The following is an 8,571-nucleotide window of genomic DNA, read 5'->3' on the forward strand; positions in this document are numbered from 1 at the left end:
TTTTAAGACTTATGTAAATAGTGTTCTCCCTGCCTGCCAGAAGAGAACACCAGATCCCATTATAGATGGTCATGAGGTGGTTGCTGGGAATTGAACTCAGGACCTCTGGAAGAGCAGCCAGTGCTCTTAACCACTGAGCCATCTGGCCAGCCCACCTTTTCTTTTTAAATAGAATTTTAATTTATTTTTTGAGAATTTCATGCACATACGCAACATACCCCCTTGGACCCCCACTGAATCCTCCCTAACAAGTGCCCCTCAGAAAATTTTTTAAAAAATAACCCAGAATTCAATTAGTGCTGCCTGCTTGCATGCATGTGATACTCCTGAAGAGAAATAACTCTCAGGAGCTGGAGGGATGACTCAGTGGTTAAGAGCACTGACTGCTCTTCCAGAGGTCCTGAGTTCAATTCCCAGCAACCACACGGTGGCTCCCAAACATCTGTAATGGGATCTGATGCCCTCTTCTGTTGTGTCTGAAGACAGTGACAGTGTACTTGCATACATAAAATAAATCTGAAAAAAGAGAAAAGAAATAACCCTACCAGACCTCAGGTAGCCACTACTGTTTTGAAATCCTAATCCTCCTACCTCTACCTCTCAAGTACTGAGACTAGACTGAGATGCACCATTATTTCCAGCCAAACGTATTCCCCCATAAATGTCCTGCTTCAGGTATTTTAGTACAGTGGAAAAGCACTTTTACTACTACCATTTCTCTGAGGTTGTTGATTTTTGATACAGGCTAGTACACTATAGTTTAGGCTAGCCTAGAACTCATTACATAACCAGGCCGACTTCAAACTTGCACATACTCCTGCCTCAGCCTCCCAAGTGGTGGCATTCTAGATGTGTGCCACCATACTTGGCTTTTGGTTTTGTTTATTGTTGTATTAGGGGCTGAAGAGATGGCTCAGCAGTTAAGAGCATTTGTCTTGCAGAGGACCTAAGTTCTATTACCAGTACCCACAACCATCTGTAAATCCAGTTCCAAAAGATCTAACACACACTGTGCACAGACATACATTCAGGCAAAACGCTCATACATATAAAATGAAAATAAATCTAAAAGAATTTGGATATTTTATTACATTTATTTACTTATTTGTGTTGGAGAACAATACATATATGTGCCATGGTGCACATAAGGAGGTCAGAGGACAACTTTTTCCTTTTATTGAAAATAGATGGGGCTAGAGAGATGGCTCAGCAGTTTAGAGCACTGACTGCTCTTCCAGGGGTCCTGAGTTCAATTCCCAACAACCACACGGTGGCTCAAAAATATCTGTAATGGAATCTGATGCCCTCTTCTGGTGTGTCTGAAGACAGCTACAGTGTACTCATATAAATAAAAAATATATAAATAATACTTCCAGCACTTGGGAGGCAGAGACAGTGGATTTATGAGTTCGAGACCAGCCTGGTCTACAGAGTGAGTTCCAGGACAGCCAGGGCTACACAGAGAAACCCTGTCTCAAAAAAAAAAACAAAAACAAAACAAAACAAAAGAAAAGAAAATAGACTCTTTTCTCATTCAATATGTCCAAATTATAGTTTCCCTTCCATCTACTCCTCCCAGTTCCTCCCCACCACCTCTCCCTCCTCCAGATCCATTCCCTTTCTGTCCCCTTAGAAAAGAACAGGCTTCTAAGAGATAATAGCAAAACATGACAAAATAAACTATAATAAGGAAAAGAGCCCATGAGGAGGCGCAAAAATCAGATACCCACTCATCCACACATTCCGGAGTACCATAAAAATACTAAGGTGAAAGCTATAATATATATGAAGAGGACATGGTACAGACCCAGGTCAGCCCTGTGTCTGCTGGTCCAGTCAGAGAACAACTTGCAAGAGCAGGTTCTCTTCTACCACATGGTTCTAGGGGAGCAAACTCGGGTCTTCAGATTTGACATTGTGTCCTTACTGCCTGAGCCATCTTATCAGCCCCCAGCCTTTCTTTATGATATGGTCTTACTATGTAACCCCAGTCTGGAACTCATAATCCTCCTGCCTCAGCCTTCTGAATGCTGGGGTTACAGACACAAGTGGTTACACATGGCTGCCACTTGAAATTTTTGTTTTTCCCTTTTCTGGTAGCTTAAGGTGCATTGACCTATGCTCACATTTATCTTTCTATATTTTTTGTCTGTTTTTTGTTTTGTTTTTTCAAGACAGCATTTCTCTGTGTAGCCCTGGCTGTCCTGGAACTCACTCTGTAGACCAGGCTGGCCTCGAACTCAGAAATCCGCCTGTCTCTGCCTCCTAAGTGCTGGGATTAAAGGCGTGTGCCACCACTGCCCGGCTATCTTTCTTACTGAACACAATTGCCCTACATTTTGTAATCTATAAAAGGACACTGTTGAAGTACATTTCCTCTGTGAATGAACATTAAACACTCTGTGATTGACTTTTTTTTGTTTTAAGGCAGGGTCTCATTGTTGTAGCGCTGGCTGGCCTGAAACTCATTATGTTGACCAGGCTAGTCTTAAACTCACAAAGATCCACTTAGCTCTACCTCTTGAGTGTTAGGGTGAAAAGTATGTGCCACCGTGCCAACTTTGATTTTGTTTTTGAGACAGTCTCACTACATAACCAAACTATCCCTGGACTCAGCCCCCAGCATCAGCCCTTCTAGTGCTGGCATTTCAGAAACATGCTGTACTGGCTGGTTTTGTGTGTCAACTTGACACAGGCTGGAGCTATCACATAGAAGGGAGTTTCAGTTGGGGAAGTGCCTCCATGAGATCCAGCTGTGGGGCATTTTTCTCAATTGCCCCTTGTGGGTGGTGCCATCCCTGGGCTGGAGGTCTCGGGTTCTATAAGAGAGCAGGCTGAGCAAGCCAGGGGAAGCAAGCCAGTAAGGAACATCCCTCCGTGGCCTCTGCATCAGCTCCTGCTTCCTGACCTGCTTGAGTTCCAGTCCTGACTTCCTCTGGTGATGAACAGCCATGTGGAAGTAAGCCAAATAAACCCTTTCCTCCCCAACTTGCTTCTTGGTCATGATGTTGTGCAGGAATAGAAACCCTGACTAGACACCCTCCTTGAAACCAAGTAACAGCTGAAGAAGTGCCACTGGTTATCTCAAGCAAGTCAAGCTAAGGCCTACTCCCTAGAACTGGCAAGGAAGACCCAAAGCTCCTGAGACCCCCCTCCCTTAACTCTTGAGGATGGAGCCTCTTATTGCTTCAATAAAAAGAAAGGAGGAGAGAGCCGCATCCCTACAACTTAAGAGTTAATTCTCCTGGAGAGGGTTTCATATCAAGAGCATCTGTTTCAGTATCCCTAAGCATGTAGACCTCTGAGGGTAGATTCCACACCAACAGCAATAGCCCAAGAAATTGTGAGGGTTCCAATCTATCCCTGTGCGGACTCCCAGGACTGGGCTCCACTTCCAGTGTGTGTGTATGTGTGTGTGTCTGGTGTGCACATGTATGTCAAAGCCAAAAATCATCAACAGATGTCTTTCCTTAGGAGCTGAGCTGTCTTGACAGTCTTTCACTGGAATGCTGGTCTCATCAGTTAGAGTAGGCTAGCTGACCAGTGAACTCTAGGGATTATAAACCTAAGCCAGTGTGCCTGGCTTTTTACGTGGAGGCTGAGGACCAGTCTCAGTTCCTCATGGGAGCAGAGCAAACACTAACTGAGCTATCTCTCAACCCCCACCAGCTGCCCCAGCTTTAACAGACCTTGATGTGCCTGAGCTTCGAGAATCCTCATTCCACTTTGTAACTCCAAACCCTGTAGCAACTTCCTCATGTGAGATCAAGTGCCAGTGAGCAAGGAGAGGCTGCTGCAGCTATCACAGGCAGAGGAACGTCTTCATCCAGTACCCTCTGCATGCCTACTGTGTGCCTGCGCCTGATACAGAGATGGCACAGATCCTTATGACTTAGAAAAGCCTGCAAGTGAAGCAAACGAAATTCATGAAAGAGCTGAGGCTGGAACGTAAGGAATTGGAGTCTCTTGAAGCTCCTTGGTCTCCATGAGTCTTTAGAGATGCTCAGCAAGGCATAACTCAGCCTTGACAGTCCAGGAAGGTCCTGCTTCTTTCTCATTTAAGGGAACCCTCCACGTCATCGTCCCTATGGATAGGTTCTGTGCACCATCAGTGGAACACCCAGTGTATATGGTTCTTATAATCTACCCAAGACCACCTGACCACAGGGTTGAACTAAGGTCAGAGAGAAGCCCACAGAAGCTAAACCTTTTGGATACCATCTACTGGCTGCCTGTGCTCCGTGACTAGCCCAGGAATTCCTGTGTAAAGGCCCTGCCTCTTCCAACCCATCAATGCTTCTGAAGTAACTCTAAGAAATCAGTGAAAGCAAACGAAGGGATAAAGGCTCTGTTTTTGTCTCAAAATGGCTGGAGCAGAGTTTTATTGGCCTGTGAGGTTGGTGTCACTAAGCCCTGAGTGGCTCACTATCCCATGGGTGCAGGAGAACAACCCGTGACACAAGGTCTGAGAATCAGTTTTTGTAGCTGTGGCATAGGAAGGTGAAGGGTCTGGTGAAGCCAGATCCATGAGCTGCTTTTTATATAAACTGTTTTTCTTTTAAAACCGTGGAATGGGAGATAAGGTAGAATGTCTGTTTCTGCACCCTCTGTGCTCCAGGGCGTGATAGGAGACGGCTGCTTTCTGGAATTCCATGGGCAGCGAATTTCTCGAAGCCTTGAGCCTATTTTATAGATTTTTTTTTTTGAGGGGAGAGTCTTTTACTTCCCTTTTCTACAACCTCCCACATCTCTCTATCATCAGCTCCCCTTGTCTTCTCTGTAGAGCCTCCACCCGCAGCAGGGATGCTAGGACTCAACTCTTCAAATTCCTTTAAGGTCACATAATGACAACATATGCAACTCTTGCTACTAATAGCCCTTTAAAGACTAGAATTCTGGCTGGAGCTGTGGCTCAGCAGTTAAGAACACTGACTGCTTTTCTGAAGGTCCTGAGTTCAAATCCCAGAAACCACATGGTGGCTCACAACCATCTTTAATGAGATCTGATGCCCTCTTCTGGGGTGTCTGAAGATAGCTACAGTGCACTGTAGATATAATACAGCAAGATATAATTAGATATAATGTAGATATAATGGAGCAAGGGGGGCGGAAAGAAAAGGAAAAAAAATAGAATTCAGGGGCATTTGCTCTGACATCTTTGCCAAGCTCCCCTAGAACCCAGTAGAGCAGATCTGCCCTCAGAGTCTGACGGGGCTATAATGGTAGACATCAGAACACACCCTCATAGCTAGAGTGAATGCTAGCACACAAGATTCCTTCCTCCCCTTACAATATAACTTACCACATGTAGAAAAGGGCAATCTAGAAAAGGAATAAGATGGGAAGGGTTATGGCCCACCAGGGAGGTCCTGAATACAGTTAAAACTCCATCATAGCCCCCCTCCCCAATCCCAAACTCACTGTGTGGTCTGCAGTCCCATCCCACAGATTTTGTTATATAGCCTGGAATGCTACAAAGATTAAAGATGGCCTCTCTCATACCCAGTCTACTCTTTGGGAGGGGGTGGATTTGGTCAACATTTCCCATCAGTTCTGGAAGGCCTAGGACCATAGACAAGAAGGAACAAAGCCACGATGACCTTCTCTGCGCCTGGCAGCCAAGGTGGTGATAGTCTCAGTTTATAGAAAAGTTTACATGACTCAGCACAAAAGTAGGTGTTAAGGGAACTGCACCAGATTCCTTCTGCAGCCTGGGCCTGTTCGAGTCCCCTCCCTTGCCTGAGGTCCTTCGTGTTAGGGAAGAACACTATATTAGTCAGGGTTCTCTAGAGTAAAAGAATTTATAGAATGAATCTCTCTCTATCCCCCCCACTCTCTCTGTGTATATGTCTGTGTCTGTGTGTGTCTGTGTATGTGTGTGATTTATTAGAATGGCTTACAGGCTTTCAGGCAGTGGTCCAAATAATCCAACAATGGTGACTATGAATGGAAAGTCTAAGAATCCAATAGTTGCTCAGTCCATGAGACTCAATGTCTCTGCTGGTCTTCAGTAGACACTGGCATCCTGAAGTAGGCTCTGAGGCTAGTGAAGGAATGGACGTGCAAGCAAAGGGAGAGCAAGCAGACAAAGAGCGAAAGCTTCCCCCTTCCATGTCCTTATATAGGCTTCCAGCAACAGGTATGGCCCAGGTTAGATCTGGATCAAAGGTGTGTCTTCCTGCCTCAAAGATCTGGATTAGAAGTAGATCTTCTCACTTCAATTTAAGCAGAGCATGCCAGCTATTTGGGGTCTTTTAGGTAATTCCAGATGTAGTTAACAACCAAGAATAGCTATCACAAGTCACAACACTAGGACCTAGATCTAAAGGAACTCTGATCACAAGCTGTCTAGTACACTGTGTCACCTTGTTGAACAACAGGGATAGGCCTTTGTCTCTCAGAAGTGCCAGTATTTATCTGCATTCTGCTAGCTGAGTGAATGCAAGGTTTGTGACATTTTTGGAAATAATTCAGTGCTGGTTTTAGGATCTTACCTGATCCCATAGTGCCCCAAGACAGCCCTAGTGACAGGTCCCAAATGAATCCTAAACAGGATTCCTTAGGCCTCTGCTTCCTGTTTAGCAGTCTGCCCTTTTCCTCCCCTTCCTCACAGTAACACGTATGCTCTGGCCTAAAGCCTGAGGGCTTCCGTGCCTGGGATCTACTGTTACGGGATTTCATTCTGTACCACGTCCTCCTCGCAATCACCTGACTGTGTCAGAGACTTTATACCCTGACCTGTAGGGAACACACAGGCCATGGTTTTGTCAAGGGCTGTGTACTTAGTTAAGTTTCATTGTCAGGATCATGCCCACATGATCCTGTTTAAGCCAGTTTAAGCCTACATCAAGTATAGGGGACCCGGTAGGAAGTGAGGATACAAGAGTGATCAATTCGAGAACAGCAAGGTCGCTGTGTCCTCACCAAAGTGAAGGATCTATAATGGTTGGCTTTCTGCTTTGTCTCATGTGTCTCTTTTCTGGAGAAAAGGAGGTGAGGTTGACCCTGAGCCATACAAGCCTCCACACCAGCTCAATCGCATCATGGGTTTGGCAGACTCTTGTCTGTGCTCTGGTCCCATCAAGATAGTATCAGGTGACAAACACTCAATTGGGGCAGTGCCAGCAGCAGCTGTTCCTGATCCAGCCTTACACTTCATTTGGTACCTGTCAGTAGGGCTGTCTTGGGCACTATGGGGCCAGTGTCTCCCCAGTTTCCCACCGACTAATTAAAACTTAAATCCTAGTGGATGAAAACAGAAGCAGATCCTTTAAGACGGTATGCCCTAGTACTTGGGAGACTGATATGAGAGAATTGGTTGAACCTAGGATTTTAAGACCACAGTCTAGGTAACACAGTAAAACTTTGTCTCAAAGCCAGGTGTGGTAGCATGTCCCAGCAATTTAAGCTAATGGGCAGGCTGGAGAGATGGCTCAGCAGTTAAGAGCACTGACTGCTCTTCCAAAGGTCCTGAGTTCAAATTCCAGCAACCACACAGTGGCTCACAACCATCTATAATGAGATCTTCTGGGTTATAGACACAGGTGCACATGCAGAAAAATGCAAGTACAATAAATAAATCTTAAAAGGAAGAAGGGGAGGAGGAAGAAGAGGAGGAAGATGAGGAAGAGGAGAAACAGCAGCTAAGGAAGATGGAAAGTTCCAGGGCAGCTAGGATAACTGACTGATATTTGATCTCAAAATAAGGGGGTTGGGGGGGGCGTGCTGGAGAGGTGGCTCAGTGGTTAAGAGCACTGACTGTTCTTCCGAAGGTCCTGAGTTCAAATCCTAGCAACCACATGGTGGCTCACAACCATCTGTAACTAGATTTGACGCCCTCTTCTGGAGTATCTGAATACAAGCTACAGTGTACTTACATATAATAAATAAATAAATAAATCTTTAGAAAAAGAAAGAAAATAAAAGAACTGGACCTATATCTTAGTGACTAGGTCCGACTCAGTGGGACCTATATCACACTTGGATAGCATGCCCTCAGCCCAGGATTCGGTTCCAATACATTCAGTCATATGTGCTCTGTCCTGCCTCCTGAGCATGCCAGCAGTAGATAGAGCCTTCAAGGTGAAGGAGCGACAACAGTTTGTGGCTTTAATGAGTAGAGTGTGCTCAGCTGATTCCTCTGGCCGGGGTATAGAATCCCTCCAAGGAAGGGATTGTGCTGAACTGTGCGAATTAATTTAAACAGAAAGACCTCGGAGAATGTTTGGAGAGTATTTCTTGGTCTAGCACTCCATAGTTCACAGCTCAGAGGATAGACATTAAGCTAATATGATTAACTATCCTAACACTAATTAATTTTATGTATACAAGTGTTTTTCTTGCATATATGTATGTGATCTTTGAAAGTAGAGTTCACCGGGTGGTGGTAGTGCATGCCTTTAATCCCAGCACTTCAGAGGTAGAGGCAGGCAGATTTCTGAGTTCAAGGCCAGCCTGGTCTATAGAGTGAGTCCCAGGACAGCCAGGGCTACACAGAGAAACCCTGTCTCGAAAAAAACAAAAAATAAAAAAGAAAAGAAAAGAAGAGAGAGAGAGAGAGAGAGAGAGAGA

General features: G+C 45.1%; 1 protein-coding gene across 1 annotated transcript in view; it reads right to left on the bottom strand.

The window, feature by feature from the left end:
• Agrp (agouti related neuropeptide) overlaps positions 1-5,591 on the bottom strand; it is a 13,448-nt gene extending 7,857 nt beyond the window's left edge. The window contains exons 1-2 of the mRNA XM_031341194.1: positions 5,422-5,591; positions 4,989-4,991 (exon numbers count right to left, since the gene is read on the bottom strand). The gene's annotated coding sequence lies outside the window, so the exon portion shown is untranslated. The remainder of the gene's footprint in view (positions 1-4,988; positions 4,992-5,421) is intronic.
• Positions 5,592-8,571: the final 2,980 nt, after the last annotated feature.

Source organism: Mastomys coucha, unplaced genomic scaffold, assembly GCF_008632895.1.
Source record: "Mastomys coucha isolate ucsf_1 unplaced genomic scaffold, UCSF_Mcou_1 pScaffold22, whole genome shotgun sequence".
NCBI lineage: Eukaryota > Metazoa > Chordata > Mammalia > Rodentia > Muridae > Mastomys > Mastomys coucha.